This window comes from Salarias fasciatus, unplaced genomic scaffold (genome assembly GCF_902148845.1).
Source record: "Salarias fasciatus unplaced genomic scaffold, fSalaFa1.1, whole genome shotgun sequence".
NCBI classification, from domain to species: domain Eukaryota; kingdom Metazoa; phylum Chordata; class Actinopteri; order Blenniiformes; family Blenniidae; genus Salarias; species Salarias fasciatus.
This window is the reverse complement of record NW_021941242.1, coordinates 73859-92644: the sequence shown is the minus strand read 5'-3', so window position 1 is coordinate 92644 and position 18786 is coordinate 73859. Positions and strand designations below refer to the sequence as shown.

Here is an 18786-nt window from a genome sequence, read left to right as displayed (position 1 = left end):
TGTTTTGCACTATCACCAACCACAATGTCCCCACAGAACTGTGCCTGGAGACCCCCGTGCAATCGGAGGGTTTAATTCACTTCAGAGCACAGGAACCACCCCACAGCTGATGTGAAAAACAATAAAGATGAAAATATGTCCCTGTGTCCTTATTTCCTCTTCACTTATTCTCTTAACTTCTTCTTTATTCTTCCTCTTTATTCTTCTTTATTTATCTTCTTTATTCTTCTTCTCTATAGGCGAGTCCCTGACTCCCTTGGGTCCCCGACCCCACGTCCCAGGCCAGACGTCTTCGGTGATACGCACCGGCGGTCTCAGACCGACCTAGTCCCTGACTAGGGCTTTTCTAAAATTTGCAGGCGTGTAAAGTCCCAGGTCTAACTAGTCCCAGACTAGGATTTTCCAAGAATTTTCGGACACCCGTCGTTTTTACAGAGGGCCGATTCCCAGAATCATTTGAGTCCTTATGTTTTCCAATTAGAATTTAGGTCGGACACTTATTAACTTTCCCTATGTGTGTTTTATGTGATTTATACATTACATGTGGCTATATAGAGAGAAAGGACTAAAAAGTCGTTGCTTACGAATATTAGGATTTTTCTTCCGGACCTCTGATCTCCGCCCAAACGACAAACAGACCGAAGTCCGGCAGAAACTTTAGAAAAGGCTTTCTGCTTACCTCTTTTGTTGGAGCTCCTTTGTCGTTGGGTGGTGAAGACAGGCCCGTCTGGAAAGATCGTGGTTCCGAATGACCTAATACCAAGAAGAATCCGGGTCACGGCACCAATTGTTGGAGCCAGGACTTCCGTCCCGCTGACTCCACCCGGTTCTTTTATTCTATGCTTGGTATAAAGAATGCCAAAACAACTGACTTCAGATTATTACCATTTATTTAAGTATAGCCAAATGTAATGCTCAGCGCTGGACCTTACAGGGAAAGATACAAAGTATTTCGCCCCGAAAGGATTCTGATTGTTGATGAATCAGAGTTTTTATTCCATGTTCTTCTGGGCTGGGCCCCGACAGATAGGCTGGACTTTGTTCGCAATTGGACAATTTGGTATTGATGTCAGCTGCCAACCAAGAGCTGACATCCTTATCCGGTATGTTTTGGAACACTAGTGAGTGTGTGTTGGTTTCTCCGGAACATGTGGGTATGTTTACACCTTAGCAGAGCATCTTATAACCTTGGTGTACTTCTCTCAGGAAAGGCCTAATATACAGTTCATACAATTATTCCATAGTAGTAGTGCCAATTAAAGTATATCCCTAACACAGCTCAGAGTTCAGGTTAAGGTCTCTTTAAGTCTTTTACCTTGAGAGTTTGATTTGGTTTCAGTTTTGCTGAGTTCAGACTGGATTCTATTTAGTTTCATTGAGCTTATTGTGTGTTAATTTATGTTAGTTTTTATTCAGTTTTTATTCATTTTAGAATAGTTTTTGAGTTTGAACAACTCCCAATTTTCTATTTCATTTGGAATGTGTGTTTCTGTTTTCCTTTTCAATTTGTCTTCAGTTTGGGCTGCTTTTGAGTTTTACTCATCACAGGAGTTTTATGAAATTTGAACAGGTTTTGTATTGAGTTTTACTGAGTTTGATCAGGTTTTTATTGAGTTTGCTAAGTTTGAAGTTTTTCATTGAATTTGGTTGCGTTTGATCAGGTTTTTTATTGCGTTTTGCTGAGTTTGTTCAGTTTGATCAGGTTTCTATTGAGTTTGAACAGGTTTGTTTTAGTTTTATTTAATTAAATATGCATTTTATTAAGTTTGATCATATTTTCATTCAGTTTTCTTCTCTGTCGTCTCTCTGATGGTTACACAGTCGCTCCTCATTAAATAATCAAAAAGGAGTATTTTGTTCAGACTGATCTTTCTTCTGCTTTCTGGAGGTTTTTCACACTTGCTGGTTCTCACTGCTGTGCTCTTTATTTCTAATGTTTTCTGACTTTCTTTTCAACCAGTTTCTTTGACCCCTTCCCACCGGCCTAAACGCCCCTTTAAACCCGCTCACACCCGGCTGCTCATGGCCGTGGGAAAGGGTTTAAACGGCATTTCAACCCGGGTTCTAATCGCTCGTCTCCGCTCAGCTTCAGTGTGAAAGGCACAGCCGGGTCGACGCGCTGGTTTCCGTGATGACGTCGCCGTAGTGTGGCTACGTTAGCATGCTAGTAGCTTCTGGACACAGCCTGAGAAATCCTTCAAGACGACCCAGCATTGATCAGAGAGCTTCTCTTCACCCGTAGGGAAGAGGAGATCCGTCGACTCCTCTCCATTGTTTACCTCGCTGTGCTCCGTCACGCTGATGATGTCATCAACGTGGGACACCATCAGCAGCTCTCCTGCAGGCGATCAGACCCGGGTCTGCAGGCGGGGGAAAGGAGGCAGTTCTGACTGTTGGCAGGTCGACCTGCTAGTTTCAGAGGGAAAGGGGTAAATGTTCTACTGGTTTATGGCTGATTTTCTTTTTCTATCGTTCTTTTACTGGTTTGGTAGAAATCCAGATAAAAGCTGAGAAACATTGAACTGAAGCTTCTGTTGGTGAAGAATAAACGTTGGTCTCAGAGTCTCTGTGTGGTTTCAGCCAAACGTCAGATGGAAACTTTGAAATGTTCTGGTGAGGATGTGGTGAAAACACACACACACACACACACACACACACACACACACGCACAGTCTCGTATTTCTATCCTCGTGGGGACCGTCCATTGACTCCCATTCATGTCTAGCCCCTAACCCTGACCCTTACCCTAACCCTAACCCACACCACAACAAAGCCTAACCCTAAAGAAATGTTTTTGCACTTTTACTTTTTTCAGTAACAACAACATGGTCAAGAAAACACTGTTTCTCCTACTTAGGACCGGAAAAAGGTCCCCACAAGGCACGTCGTTCCATGTTTTGCTATCCTTGTGGGGACATTTGGCCCCAACAAGGATAGAAATACGAGAACACACACACACACACACACACACACACACACACAGGTACCCAGAATAAAACAAAAACCGCAACCTAGAAACAGCTCAGAGTTCAGGTTAAGGTCTTTTTAAATCATTTACCTAGAGTCTGGTTCTACAGGATTGGTACTGAGTATGCGGGTGGGGGGGCCGGTCTGGGTCCTTCTGCTGCCCCCTTTCTGTCCTCACCTTCACTCCTCCTGATACATGATGGGTGTGTGCTTCTTGGGTCGGTGGCTCTCTGGCCATGGTCGCTGTCCGCCCTGGTCCTGGGGGTGGTGGTGGGGGGGGGGGGGGGGGGGCTGTCGGGGGCTCCTGTTTGTTTGTTTGTTTCCTTCTCTCTCTGTCTCTCTTCCTGTCTTTCTGTCCTCCTGCTGCAGCAGCATCATGAACCAGGATTCAAAATCGATAAATCAAGTTCTACGGTAAAGTGGCTGAGGAGGCACTGAAGTCATCAGACAGATTTATAAATGTCACGTGAGCCTCCAGAGCAGACTGTTCACAACAAGCACGCAAAAATAAACGCATTTAATAAAAAACAGAAAAATCACGTTTCACAAAAAACTGTTCTTCATGCTTCGGCTTTAGTGGACCAGGCACTTTCAGTGCGTTGGTTCCAGCACACAAAAAAAAAGACATTTAATTTAAAAAAATGTTGCTACCGTCTTACCGTTACTTCTGAATGAACTGGGTGAGAAAAGCAGGCAGGAAAAGCAGAAAAGGAGCTTTCTCAGTGGAAATCCACACAGCCAGGCTTTTCTGGAGTCCCAGTCCGTTTTAAAGGAGCAGGTTTTTTCTGATCCCTGCCCTGAAGCTCATCTCTCAGCTCTGGCGTTGGTCTGCCTTCAGCTATAGGATTGTTTTAGAATATAATCCAGATTTGAATATAATCCTCCATTCCCAATTCATGACAAGGCCAGAAGAAACATATTGATGACTCAGCTCTTGATAGCGGCCTGTAAAGGTCTCATTCCACTGCCTGGCATCATTAGCGCCTCCTAGCATGAGGCCAGAGAACTGTCGGTCTCCCTGATACTTCTACACCACCGACTGTACGGCACAAGAAACACATTACAGAAATAAAGTTGATGACATAAACATGGCTCATTATATAAATGAGCTAAAGTATGAACATGCAGTTCATATAGTATTTGTATTTCAACATTTAACAGCGACATAAAGAGAGAGCACCGCCGTCACCTGAGGCCCGGTCAGCCCTGGTCTCTGGATGTGGACTCGGCAGCACGGTGTCCTGCCGTGTCCGTTGTCTCGTTTCTTCTCAGTATTTTAATGGTAAATGTGAAAAATAAAATAATATAAAAACAGTGAAGCTAAATTGATAATTAGTTTATAAAAATCACTAGAAAATACAACAATGTAATTTTATCTTTTAATTTAATTTTTTTTTTTCTTCCCATGACAGCAGGGGAGGCCCGGCCTCCTGCCTCCTCTGGCTGCTCGTCACTGCACAAGAGGAGCTTTATACCAGAGGCTCCTCAGTCTGGAAGCTTCCAGCAGCCAGAACCTCCGTTCTGCTGCCCCCTGCTGGACAGAACAGGTTAGAACAATTTAAAAAGACTGGAATTATTCAGTACTCCCCAAATAGAAAACTAAAATGTTGACTCAATATTTCCCACTGGTATATAAGCTAAAGCATCATGCCTTTTCACCCGACATACAACCTTAAATCTTCCTGGATGATTGTTGACCAGCATGGAGAACAACTAGAACCACACAAAGAAACATTCACTACACATCTGGAGACGACAGCATGAAGACAGGAGGCAAAGAACTGACTGTCTCCCTGCTGTGTTGTTTCTATTTAATCCATCAGACATCGGTTCGCCTCCCAAGTCTATTTAATCACACACGGCATTAGTTACCATGGCAACATATGGTATGGATCTCCACATGCTTTACAGTCAGTCTCAGTTACAGGATAATCCTGTTAACATAGGCGTCAGTTTAGGGGGGGGACGGGGGGGGGGACGGGGGGGGGGGGGGGGGGGGGACGTGTCCCCCACTTTTTGCCAGGGGTATTTTTTTCTCCACCACACACAAATCCTTCACGTGTAGCCTTTGTAACCCCGGTTATTTTCAGTAATACAGAACATTCCGACGCTCCTGAACGCACCATCCGCTAGCGGCAGAGATGTTCATGAGGATTAATGGTGCATTCACACCGGACGCGTTGCAAGCGTCGTGAGCGGCGCTTTTCTATGCAAAGTCTATGGTGGACGAGCGGCGTGGAGCGGCGGGCGGCGGGCGGCGGGGCGGCGCATCAGGAGCGTCATGAGCGTCACTTTTCCAGCGTTTCGAGCGTCGACGCCCACGACGCTCGTCCCCGGCGTCAGGAGCGTCGTGAGCGTCGCTTTTTGAGAGTTGGGAAAACTGAACTTTCGACGCGCTGCCGCTGAGCGTCAACCAATCAGAGACGATCCCTCCGCTGCTACGTCACTACGAGTGATCCGAGCACCGATGCAGGCCAGCCAGTGTTGCTAACTTGACGACTTTCTCGCTAAATCTGGCGACTTTCCAAAGCCTCTTGGCGACGTTTTTTTGTCAAAAGCGACTAGTGACAAATCTAGCAACCTTCTCTGGTGCTCTGGAGACGTGACAGGACGTCTCGCTGCTGTCCTCAATGAGCAGCGGGTGCTGCGTGAGCCCCTCCCCCGTCCCAAAGCGCTCACAAGCGGTCAGTCTCAGCAGCGCCCCCTGCTGCAGGCAGAGCAGAGAGGAGCAGAGCAGCCAATAGCCACTTTTCCGACGACGACGCGGTCTAGCTTTATTTAACAAATAAAGCCAAGCCGCTCTCCTGATGCGATCCGCCATAGCTGGAAACAGAAATCAGCCTCCAGCACGCCAATTAACTGACGTGCATCAAGAGCGTGTTTAAAGCGTCACAAGCGTCAGCTTCGAGGCGTCCCAAGCGTCGACGACGCCCGCGACGCGTCCGGTGTGAACGCACCGTAAAACAAATAAATAAACGTGCGGCTGCTGTAAATGTGCGTCTGTTCCAGTGGAAGGCCTGCTCCAGAGCAGCTCTTTCTTCTGCAACACCTGTGGTGAGTTTGAAAACTTGGTTGCTCGTTTAACCCTGTGATTATCCCAGGTTAGAAACTTTATGCAAGAGGCGGTAGTCTGTTTTGAAAAGTGGATATGTCCTGAAGAACTTTACTGTCAACATGCTAACAGCAACATTTTGAGGCTGTTTGGCCTCATTCTAGTAGAACCTCAGCTAAACTTCATCATCATTAACAGACTGATCGTCCCTGGGGGACCTGTTGCTTTTGAGTAAAAAGAAATGCGACTTTTATTGAAAGATGTGAAAAGGGATGAATTTCATATTTTTATATTTGAACTGTAATGAGGAAGAATGCATCCAAGATGCTTTCATTCATTAAAGAAACACAATTAATTGTTAGATAGGTTTAAATGTGCACACTTTAGTGGAGACTATTATATATATATATATATATATATATATATATTTATATATATATATATATATATATATATATATATATATATATATATATATATATATATATATATATATATATATATATATATATGACCATGGAGGCGCGTGAAGCAGGCCGCGGCTGCTGGAGCTCTCCCGTCACCGCCGTGGAGCAGCTCCGCGCCGCGATTCATTTGAAGTGTGGAGGAGTGGTGTGGGTCTGCTCTCTGCTCTGCCTGCAGCAGGGGGCGCTGCTGAGACTGGCCGCCTGTGAGTGCTTTGGGACGGGGGAGGGGCTCACGCAGCACCGCTGCTTGCTGAGGACAGCGGAGACGTCCTGTCACGTCTCCAGAGCACCAGAAAAAGTCGCTAAATTTGTCGCTACTTTTGACAAAAAAAAGTCTAAAAGAGGCTTTGGAAAGTCACCAGATTTAGCGAGAAAGTCACCAAGTTGGCAACACTGTCGACCCTGATCCCAGCAGTGTTTGAGTCCGTGTCCACGGCGGCCATGTTCTTCCTGTTCGGCAGCGCGCATACAGCGTCAATTTACGTCACATCCCCACGACTGCGCGGGAAATTCGGACCCCGAACAGCAACAAATTCTGTGGCACACAGCCTGAATAAGGCAACAGACAGATACGCGGATTGGCCTGTTATTTTAGGTTTTTAATGCTTCACGACCCATTAGCATTGAATAAAGTGGAAATGCATGTGTAGTTTTTCACAAAACTTGCCTTAAGTCCCTTTAAGGCAGCCATACCAAAAGTAAAATAAGTTGTAGTCATCAAGCACTTCTCAAAAGCAGTGGTGACTGGTCATTAGGGGCAGGTGGAGCACAGCGCCACCAGGAGTCAACATCAAGGACTGAAGGCAAAATGTTATAATTTCATTAAGATTATCTGAAATATCTGTGCTGCGTTCAAAGTGACCAAGCAATTTTTTTTGGGACAAGTGGGGCTTAGACTGAAAACTGAGGCCTGATTGGCTGCCGCCGATGTATGCGGGTCCAAATTAGTGACTGACAGGGAGCCGTGACAGTTCGGCGCCGCTAAAGCTGAAGCTAAAGCTAACAATCGGAAATCAAAATGAAAGTCACTGAAAAGTTTATCCAAAAGAAGAACCGCCGTGCGCCTTTCTTTTAAAATGAGTCCTCATCTTTGGTGAGTGAAAGCATATACGTATTGTCAGTTTTTTTCGATGTGCGCGCACACGCGCACGCACACACACGCACGCACGCGCACAGCTCCAAAGTCGCTTTTTGCCAGTAGTTGTCCCCCCAACTTTTCAAAACAAACTGACGCCCTTGGTCAGGACTGTTTCAATTTTGTAATTTTATTTTAATTGAATGAATGTGTGTGTGAATGGAAGTACACATTTTAAAGGGAAAGTATTTATAAAAAACTGAATGTCAAAATGAAATTAAAGCTGCAAGCGGCATTGGTCGGGACCGAGCCTCCCCGCCGGCCCACGACTGAGACGTCCTCGTACCTTGCTGGCCAAAATCCAGGTCACTGGGAGTTTCGCTGCTCTGTAAACATCCATTTTCTTGATTTTACCTCATTATCTGTTGTAAAAGGGCTTTTATTTCAAAGGAATTTTGGCCTTTTATTTTGGAAAGGTTAGTATTTGCTGTCATTGACACTGGTTAACCCAAAATTGTCAATGTGTTTTGTTTTAAATGTCATCTTTCACAAAATTTTGACTTTTATTTTGAAGAGGTTTGAGGCTCTTATTTTGACACTCCAGCAACCTTTTAGACCTCCGTGAGATGAACGTGTGAGTGTTGGTTTGATCTTTCTATGACATTCCTGTGGATCGCGGTGACCGTTTTAGTTTTTCTAGGTGGCGCTAGAGAGCAGATGGGGTTAATTTACAATTTGATAACATTTTTCACCAGTCTGGATGCGTGTGCCAAATGTCGTGAGTTCTTGTGCATGTTTAGGGAGTCATATTTGAGTTGATTTCCGCGGTGGAATAATGACTAGCAGTTAACATCTGTCATCCGTTAGCATTATTTTTCAAAGCACTGTTAGCACCTCCCATCCTTTAAAATGAAGATATTAGCTTCTCATCTATTAGCATGTAGCTGTTAGCATCTGTCATCCACTAACATGGAGTTGTTAGCGTCTCCCAATCACTAACATGGAGTTGTTAGCTTCTCCCATCTGCTTTTGACAGTCACTGAATGAAGGCACTGAGTGTCAGAGTTTGATTGACAGCTGCTGTCAGCTGTGTAACTGCACTGTATGCCCATATATGGTCATTTCAGTTAGAGTGGAGAGAGGAGAAAATCAAAGTCTTTTTTGGGGAAACAACTGCTCCTTGTTCATTTCCTGTGTGGCAAAACTGAACAAAAAATATCACGTTTGATAGGAAAATTAGTTGTTTTTCAGTTGGTGAGGCTTTCAGAGAAGTCAGACTTTTAGTTTGGACCGTAGAGTAGAGGTGTGCGATACTCCGAATTTTGGTATCGATCCAATACCAAGTAAATACTGGGCCAGTATCGCCGATACCAATACTGATACTTTTTTTACTTGGTTTTTAAAAAAAAAAAAAAAGTTTTTATTTTACATCCATCACAGGTAGCAGTTTCGCTGTCTGACGCTCTGAAGTAGCTCCTAACAGTCCTGCTCCTCTTCCTCATCTTAAATTTCAATCAATCAATCAATTTATTTTTGTATAGCCCAGTATCACAACAACAGTTGCCTCAGAGGGCTTCAAGATGTTACATTGGTCGGTAAAAGTAAAAACAGTGAATAAGCATAATGGTATGCTTATTTGCCATTAATGAACCAGTCTGTGTGTCTGATCAGCAGCAGGAGGAGGAGAGCTGCACAGTGAGCCTGAGTGAGCTGAGAGAGAGAGAGGAGCGATCAGTAATCACCTCACCTGGAAAATAAAACACGGGACCAAGATTTTAACCAAAGAAAAGAACAGTTTTTATCAAAAAACACAAGATTACTACAACAATGTCAACATTTCAATAAAAATTATTCCTTTTGCTTTTTTCACACACAGAAAATGTCAATACTGAAAATATAATTAAAAAAATGTAACAGTGTAAGCAGTACAACAAAAAGTCCCATTACCCAGAGGTATTTATGAAAAAAAAGTCATTAGTGCAAATAAGGTGCAAAATAGTATTGGCTCTTTGCTCTTTTGTCAATGAGTTATACCCTGAGGTCGCTTTTTGCCCCTGGATATCGTGAGCAGTTACACTACAGTAAAATTGTTCTGTCAAAACTGGCTGCGAGCTGGCTCCGCCTCCCATCCCCCATCGGGAAGGAGAGGGAGCAGGTGATTCCTATCACCTGATTGATGCCCCTGGCCAGCTGGGTGGAGAGACGACCTGCTTCACAGCTTTCCTGCTTGGAGCAGGAGACAGACCAGGGGAGAGCACAGCTCTCTGGAAATGATCAGGAAAGTTGTTCTTCCTTGGATTTCACCTTGTGCAAAACAACTCTTCAACTTGGATGGACAGCCGGTAAGAGCTGCAGAACAGTGACTGTTTCAAGAAGAAATGTTTGCAGTGCAGAAGCGCCTGGGACTCTCCAGTTGCAAATGAGACTTTAAGAATGCTTTCTTTTCATTAATATTTAATTGAGGTGATGAAGTTTAAGTTAAAATTCACTGAAAAGTAACTAAGTTAATGTATTGTGAGGAAAAGCATTTGATTTATTTGCTACCTTAAACTGATAAGTAAATTTAATATTCAGAATCTACCTTTGTTAGGATTGCTTGGTACTTTGTGGCCAGATCATTGTTAGTTCTTCATTACTTTTGTGAAAAAGTCTAAATACTATTCCCAGGAGTAATTGGTATATTTTGTTTTCCTGAAGGTTTTTCACCTAAAGAGAAGCCTAATAAGAAGCCCAAAGGAACTAAAAACCAGCTAAAGGTTTAGCTAAAATAAAATAAAATCAGATCCAAAGATTTATCTACAATAAAAGAATTGGAAAAAGAAAACTTTGAATTCTTCTTCTTCTTTGAGTGGAATCCTGCCACATCCATACCACATCCATACGAAGAGAACGCTCTTTTCAAGTCCAGAGCAGCACAAAAACTTGGAGGACTTGACAGTAAAAAACCGAGTCATCAGTAAGAAACGGACTCAACAGAGAAAAACCAACAGTGAAGTCAGTGAAACCTGGTCCAGTAAGTGGGGCAAAATGGCTGACTCTGTAATCCTGCAGCAACTAAAGACCAACAGAACGTCAGCAAAACGCCAATTCTCCAGGCTGGCAAATACAATAACCAGAACGCACACCATAATGTCTGAGGAGGAGCTCAAGGAAAGCTTCAAAAAACTTACAACTGAAATAAACAAAGTCATAGAAGCAAATGATGATGTTGAAACTCAATACCTAGCAGAAAACAAATCTGGGCGGGATGAAGAAGCGTTAAATGAAACGCAAAAAGCCGACTTAGAGAAATCTGCAATGGAGTGTGAGAAGTAGCTAGAAGAGCTCAAAGACCTCATTCAGAAGACACTATGGGAAAACTACGGAGAATATGAGCTGACAGTGGCAATAAAAACAGCAGAAACAGAGCCAGACCGGGTAACAAATTTCCAACTAAGTGAAGACAAAGAAGCCTTTGACTTTATGATTGAACACCTGAAAAGTTTGGTGGGGACTGCAAAAAAGACCTTGGTGAAGTGGAAACGCTGGGCGCCCCCTGCTGAGCAGAGGACGTTTCATGGTCGAGTGGCAGAGCTTGAGTTCATCCTTCCCAAGCTGATTTCCAGAAAGGCAGACTTCATCCAAACAAGAGCCAGAAAGGACTCGGAGAGAGCGATGGACGTGTCTGCAGTCAACTATCCAGCACCAGTCATCAGTCTGAAGCCAGCTTCTCTACCCAAGTTCACTGGCGTCAGACGCGAATTCCATCGCTGGAGAAAGGATTGGGAAGCCCTTCAAGCCCAAGGAGAACCATCAGGCTCAAAAGAAATCAAAAAGTTTCAACTCATCGACAGCGTTGATGAAAAAATCAAGAAAGATCTTCGCCTCTCAAGCCACAATACAGCTGACGACATTTTCCGTGTGCTGGAAAACCGTTTTGGAAATAAAGCAATCATCGCCATGCAGAACGGTGACTGTGTCAAGAAGAAATGTTTGCAGTGCAGAAGCGCCTGGGACTCTCCAGTTGCAAATGAGACTTTAAGAATGTTTTCTTTTCATTAATATTTAATTGAGGTGATGAAGTTTAAGTTAAAATTCACTGAAAAGTAACTAAGTTAATGTACTGTGAGGAAAAGCATTTGATTTATTTGCTACCTTAAACTGATAAGTAAATTTAATATACAGAATCTACCTTTGTTAGGATTGCTTGGTACTTTGTGGCCAGATCATTGTTAGTTCTTCATTACTTTTGTGAAAGAGTCTAAATACTATTCCCAGGAGTAATTGGTATATTTTGTTTTCCTGAAGGTTTTTCACCTAAAGAGAAGCCTAATAAGAAGCCCAAAGGAACTAAAAACCAGCTAAAGGTTTAGCTAAAATAAAATCAGATCCAAAGATTTATCTACAATAAAAGAATTGGAAAAAGAAAACTTTGAATTCTTCTTCTTCTTTGAGTGGAATCCTGCCACATCCATACGAAGAGAACGCTCTTTTCAAGTCCAGAGCAGCACAAAAACTTGGAGGACTTGACAAAAATACATTTAAAAAAAAATACCTGAAAATGCACAACAATAACACGATAACACTTTAAAAACTCACAAGCTGTGTGAAGACACAGCATCTTCAGAGTCACATGCTGAACCACATTAAACAGCTCCAGTCATCAGTATAAATATACTGTAAACTACAGCTGCTGTCATTCTCCACCACCTTGGATAGATATTATATTTTTTTAGTTCCATTAACACAATCAGGATTCATTTCAATTGACTAAATATATGAAAATAGTTTAATCACTGCTAAAATGACATCTTTGACCACCAATTGAAAAGCAACGTCAAATTATGCTGGAAATACCAAAATCTTAAGTTGTAGGGATGGGACGAGATCTCGCGAGATCGAAATGCCGCGAGATTGAGTACGTTTATATAAAGGCAAAAACTCTAACTGGAATATTGACGGAATAATACTGTAGCGGCTGCTGCAGCGGACTTATATAGTGGGCCTCCCTGAGAGGCGGATTCCCCTGGAACTTTTGTGGGAGGACTCTGGGGTAGGGGGGTTTCCGGGGCGAAAGTTAGTTCCTGTTTGTCTGTTTCGGGCGCGAGCGACGCACATGTACTGAAATGCCTTTTGCTGGACCACTTGTGCTAATAAACGAGCCACAAACTGGATATACGCCTGAGCCTCCTTTTCCTGGACTGCTACACTGGTGTCAGAAGAAAAAGTTGCGACTGGAAAACTTACGAGAGACTTTGTTGCGGTAAGAAGATCCCATCACGCCTCGACCGCTAGCCAGTTAGCTTCAGGCTATCAGTTTGGTAGCATGTTTAGCAGCGCCGGAGCGAAGATTAAAGCCGAGCCGCGAGACGCAGCTCTGGAAATTAAAGCCGAGCCGCAGGATGCAGCTCTGGACTGTGTGATCGTTGAGCAGCCGCACTCCCGCCCACGCATGAGTGATACGGTGATCCGCGGGGACGTCGGGACGACACCGCTATCCTCCGCTACTTCCTCGGCGTCGGGTGGTTGCCATGGCGACGCGCCTCCGCCACCGTCGGCTAACTCGGTGAGGACGCCAAAATACTCCGGTGGGTCGGACTGGGAATCATTTCACGCTCAATTTGAACTTTTGGCCGATGCTAGACAGTGGGGAAGAGAAGATAAAGCGCTGCAGTTGGCTCTGTGCTTGGAGGGAGATGCCCTGTCCTGTCTGCTGCTTCTCGACCCTGCTCAGAGACGGTGTTATGATGCCCTTGTGGGGGCCCTCGGGAGGAGGTTCGGGAGGTGGTCGCAGCCCTCGTTGTTAAAAAATGAACTGAGGGGGAGGTGCAGAAAACCCGGAGAGTCACTCCGGGGGCTGGCTAATGACATCGAGGGCCAGGTGCAGCGCGCATATGGTCATTTGTCCGCGGATACACGAAGCGAGCTGGCCACGGACCTGTTCATCGGAGCCATCTCCCCGCCTAGCCTGCGTGTACAGGTACAGCTCCTGCACCCTAAGTCACTGCAGGGGGCACTGGAGGCCGCTGTGGAGAGGGAGAGCCTGGAGAGTGCAGCCGGTGGCAGTGGACAGGAAGGAGGGGCTCACCTGGTGCGGTCTGTGTCAGGGCGCCCAGCTGGTGAGGAAACGCCGGCGTGGGCATCTGAGATGACGGAGCTGCTGAGGGCAGTGACTCTGCAGGGCCCGCCGGGCTCAGGCCCAGGTCGAGTGCGGGTCTGCTGGAGATGTGGTGAGCCTGGCCACATCCGCAGAGAATGCCCTAACACCCGTCGAGAGCAGGGAAACGGCGCTGGGTCCGCATTGGCGGGGACATGCGGACCACCGTCATCGCCGCTACCCCGACTCCGCTAACCTGCACCCGTCAACCAGTGGGAGGAGCCCAACGGCCCAGCCAGGGGGGAGGGGCTCCATCCCCCCCAGAAGCAGACGACGGCGGTGCCCCACCGGTGGTGGTGGGGTGGGTTCGTGGGAGCTCCGGAAGCGGGGGCTCCTGCCATGTAGCTGTCTCTGTCCAGGGGGTACCGACTGTGGGCCTGGTAGACACGGGGTCGTCGGTGACGCTGGTGAGACCGGACATTCTGCCCAGGGGGACCCAACTCGAACCCACGACAGTCCAGCTCCGCACGGTCACGGGCCAGTTGGCCCCCACGGCGGGGAGGGGGTACCTGTGGTTGTGTGTGGGAGGCCTGTGTGTCCACCATCCGGTTTGGGTGGCAGATGTTCAGGACTGCTGCATCCTGGGGCTGGACTTCCTCCAGGACACTGGGTGTCTGCTGGACATAGGCAGGGGTGTGCTTAGCTTTCCAGGAGGCCCCACAGTTGCCATGGGCCCCCTAGCTCCTGGGCCCCCACCCTCGGCCCGGCTCGTCCAGACGCTGAGAGCCCCTGAACATTCCTCCTGCCCCGACCCCCCCCGTGGTTAGCCAAACCCCGAAGTCTGCTGTTCCCATGGACCCCTCCCTGACCTCCTTCGCCCCTGCGCCCCCCTCCATGAGGCCCGTTTCCCCCACCAGCCCCACCCCCTTTCAGCAGTTGTCTCCCCTGGCCCCTGTGTTCACCCCATTGCCTGCCTTCACAGCCCTGTCCTCCGGGCCAGTGCCCCTGTCCCCTCATCCGTCCCCTGTTGTCTCTTCCCCCTCTACCGAGCCTGCCACCGTGCGTCCTGTGGCGGGGGTGTGGAGGGAGGAGTATGGAGACCTGGAAGACCAGCAGCAGGAGCGGCTGAGACAGCTGCTGGGGGAGTTTCAGGACAGTTTCGCAATGAGCGAGACCGAGGTGGGTAGAACCCATTTGGCGGAACATGCCATTGATACTGGGTCAGCGCGGCCCATCAAGGGCCACCCACGCCGCATTCCCCTTGCTCGCCAGCAAGCATGTGACAAAGCTGTTGATGGACTGCTGCGGGCTGACTTTATCGAGCCATCTGACAGCCCCTGGGCGGCACCAGTGGTCATGGTCCCGAAGAAGAATGCTGGAGACTGGCGCTTCTGTGTGGACTACAGACGGCTGAATGATGTGACCACAAAGGACTCATACCCCCTACCCCGCATTGACGAGTCCCTGGACTTGGTGTCCGGCTCTTCGTGGTTCACCACTCTGGACCTCAAGAGTGGATATTACCAGGTGCCTCTCTCCCCTGAGTCCCGCCCCAAGTCTGCCTTCTGTACCGGCCGGGGCTTGTGGCAGTTCAAGGTCCTCAGCTTCGGGTTGTGCAATGCCCCAGCCACTTTTGCCCGGCTTATGGACAAGGTGTTGGCCGATATCCCCCGCCAGGAGTGCCTGGTGTACCTGGATGACATTCTCGTACACGGGCGCTCCTTCGAGGCCGCCCTGGGGTCCCTGAGGCGGGTCCTGGAGAGAATCAGGGCGGCAGGCCTGAAACTACATCCGGAAAAGTGCCATTTTATGAGACGAACAGTGACATTCTTGGGGCACGTCCTGGGCGCGGATGGCATCGGCACCATGAGGGAGAAAGTACAGGCTGTGAGGGACTGGCCCACCCCTCGTGACCAGGGACAGCTGAAAAGCTTCCTAGGGCTGGCCTCCTACTACCGGAGACACGTGCGGGGCTTCGCCACTATTGCCTCGCCCCTGTACCGGTTGCTTGAGAAAGACAGAGACTTTGTGTGGTCGGAGGGGTCCCAGGAGGCGTTCCTCGGGCTGAAGCGGGCGCTGTGCGAGGCCCCAGTACTCGCCCCACCTGACCCCGCCCTGCCCTTCATGCTGGATACCGATGCCAGCAGTACGGGGGTGGGAGGTGTCCTATCCCAACCATGGCCCGGGGGGGAGAGGGTGGTCGCATACTTCAGCCAGAGACTCACAAAGCAAGAGAGGAACTACTGCGTCACCCGCCGTGAGCTCCTGGCGGTGGTGCTCTCTGTCAGACACTTCAAATACTACCTATGCGGCCTCCCCTTCCTATTAAGGACTGACCACTCTGCCTTACAGTGGTTGATGACTTTCCGGGAGCCTGAGGGGCAGGTCGCCAGGTGGTTGGAAGAGCTGCAAGGATACAACTTCAAGGTGGAGCACCGACCTGGGGCTCGCCATGCCAATGCCGACGCCCTCTCGCGCCGCCCGTGTGCAGCAGAAGGATGCGGATACTGCGAGCGCAGGGAGACACGGGAGCAGGAGCGGCGGACGGAGGGAGGTGAATGTGCGGCTGTCAGTCAAGTCGACTCGGTCATCTGTCGGGAAGTGCAGGCGGTGTCGGACACAGAGTGGAGACAAAAACAACAGAGCGACGCAGACCTACTGCCTGTGTTGGAGTGGGTAGAGTGCCGGCAGCGTCCTCCGTGGGAGGCAGTGGCGCCACTTTCCAAGGCTACCAGAGGTCTATGGGCCATGTTTGACTCACTGAGGGTGGCACAAGGTGTGCTGCAGCGTGCATTCAAGACGGCGGCCACGGGAGAGGAGCAGTGGCAGGTGGTGGTGCCGAGGGGCCTGCAGGAGGCGGTGCTTAAGGCCATGCATGGGTCAGGCGGCTGTGGACATTTTGGGGTCGCCAAAACACTGAAGCGCCTGCGTCAACGCTTTTACTGGGGGCGGCAGAAGAGAGACGTGGAGGACTTCTGCCGTCGCTGTGACCCCTGCGTTGCCCGCAAAGGTCCAACTGGGCGTTCACAGGCACCACTTCAGCAGTTCCCGGTGGGATGCCCCATGGACAGGGTGGGAATCGACATCACAGGACCGTACCCTCTGTCTGACGACGGTAACCGCTACGTCCTCTCGGTCATTGACTACTTTACTAAGTGGCCAGAGGCGTACGCCATCCCAAACCAGGAAGCCGAGACAGTCGCTGATGCCCTGGTGGAAGGCATGATAAGTCGGTTTGGTGTGATGGCGTCCCTACATAGTGATCAGGGTACGAACTTTGAATCCAGGGTGTTCGCGGCTGTGTGCGAACGCCTGGGCATCCACAAGACTCGCACCACCCCACTGCATCCACAGAGTGATGGACTGGTGGAGCGTTTCCACCGGAACCTCGGAGACCAGCTGGCCATCGTCACCTCCCGCCACCAGCGAGATTGGGACAAACATCTGCCACTCGTGCTTATGGCTTGCCGCTCCGCAGTACAGGAGTCCACAGAGTGCACGCCGGCACTCCTTATGCTGGGCAGGGAGCTGCGCACCCCGGCTGAGCTGGCCTTCGGTCGCCCACCTGATGCCCCGGCTGTTCCCGCCGGGCCGGAATATGCAAGGAAACTGCAGGACCGTCTGGACTCAGCACACAGTTTTGCTCGGGAGCGGCTGCAGGAGGCCGGTGTGAAACAGAAGCGCTACTATGACGTGACGTCTCGGGGAAGGGACTTCACGGTGGGTGAGCTTGTCTGGGTCTACAACCCAGTGAGGAAGAAAGGCCGTAGTCCCAAGCTGGACTGCAAGTGGACAGGTCCCTGCAGGGTGCTGGAGAGGTTGGGAGAGGTTGTGTACCGAGTGCAGTTGCCCCCACGGAAGAGGAGTGTGGCCCTCCACAGAGACAGACTGGCCCCCTACCGGGGTGGGCCTCCCTCTCCCACCTCGGTTACACTGTCGACCCCTCCCACCTCCCCAGTTGCACCCCAGGATGGCCACGGGTCTGCATCCCTTGCCTCTCCGCCGCCCTTGTCCCATGCCTCCCCCGTGCAGGCTGATGTACTGGGCCCCAGCCCTGGTCCCCCACCCCCATCCCCTACAGGGTCGCGGCCAAAGCGGCAGGTGAGGCCCCCGGCTCACTTGCAGGACTTTGTTGTGTCTGTGGACTAAAGAGTGTGAAACTGGAAAAAAAAAAAAAAAAAAAAAAAAAAAAGTGTTTTTGGTCTGTTCATGAAAATTTGTTACTGATTTGTTGATGGGTTGTTGCACTGTTTACTTTGATTCTGAAGTTATTGTTACTGTGGCTCTTATTTTTTTTTTGTGTGAGTATGATTTTGTTTACGAGCATTTTGCACTTGTCCTCTTGCTGCCTTCTCTTTCGCCGGGTTTATTTCCACTTGTTGTTTGACCGTTGTCTCCCGAGGCTGTCCTCGAGGGCGAGGACTTTTGTTGGGGGGGGGTAGTGTAGCGGCTGCTGCAGCGGACTTATATAGTGGGCCTCCCTGAGAGGCGGATTAACCTGGAACTTTTGTGGGAGGACTCTGGGGTAGGGGGGTTTCCGGGGCGAAAGTTAGTTCCTGTTTGTCTGTTTCGGGCGCGAGCGACGCACATGTACTGAAATGCCTTTTGCTGAACCACTTGTGCTAATAAACGAGCCACAAACTGGATATACGCCTGAGCCTCCTTTTCCTGGACTGCTACAATACATTACATGGCACACAGCCATATAAACACGTGTAAAACCCTGAATATGCTCATATTCAGCTTTAAAACCCGTCGAAAGGGACATGAAATACTGTTCTGCCATGTTCTATCCGCAAGGAATCTTGGTCTTTTGAGTCCAGGAACTACTTGTGACACAGTTTAATTGATACGACGTACAGAAAATGCGGAAACGGTCGTTCAGTTCTTCTCTTTTATTGAAAAAACGCTGCATCGCATCACTGAACATTTCACCACGTCTTGCCGGCTCACACTCTTTTTCTAACAACATGCAGAGAGAGCCTGCAGCCCTTCTTCCTCTGTGGTGTCTGTGTAAAATAAGGCTGAACATGCAAACAGCACACCTAGTGGCATGAAGTTCAAATGCAGTCATGGCGTCGTTTGTGCGCCGCGGTTTGAATGGGAATAGGGGAACTAGGCGAACTAGGCGGCGTCCCCCAGTCAACAC

At 48.6% G+C, this 18786-nt stretch overlaps 1 long non-coding RNA gene across 1 annotated transcript; it reads left to right on the top strand.

Annotated features, from left to right (window-relative positions):
- The first annotated feature begins 2019 nt into the window (after positions 1-2019).
- LOC115384461 (uncharacterized) lies at positions 2020-14737 on the top strand. Its single transcript, XR_003930879.1, has 3 exons — positions 2020-2383; positions 2562-2568; positions 14727-14737. It is a non-coding gene; the product is annotated as an uncharacterized LOC115384461 (long non-coding RNA).
- Positions 14738-18786: the final 4049 nt, after the last annotated feature.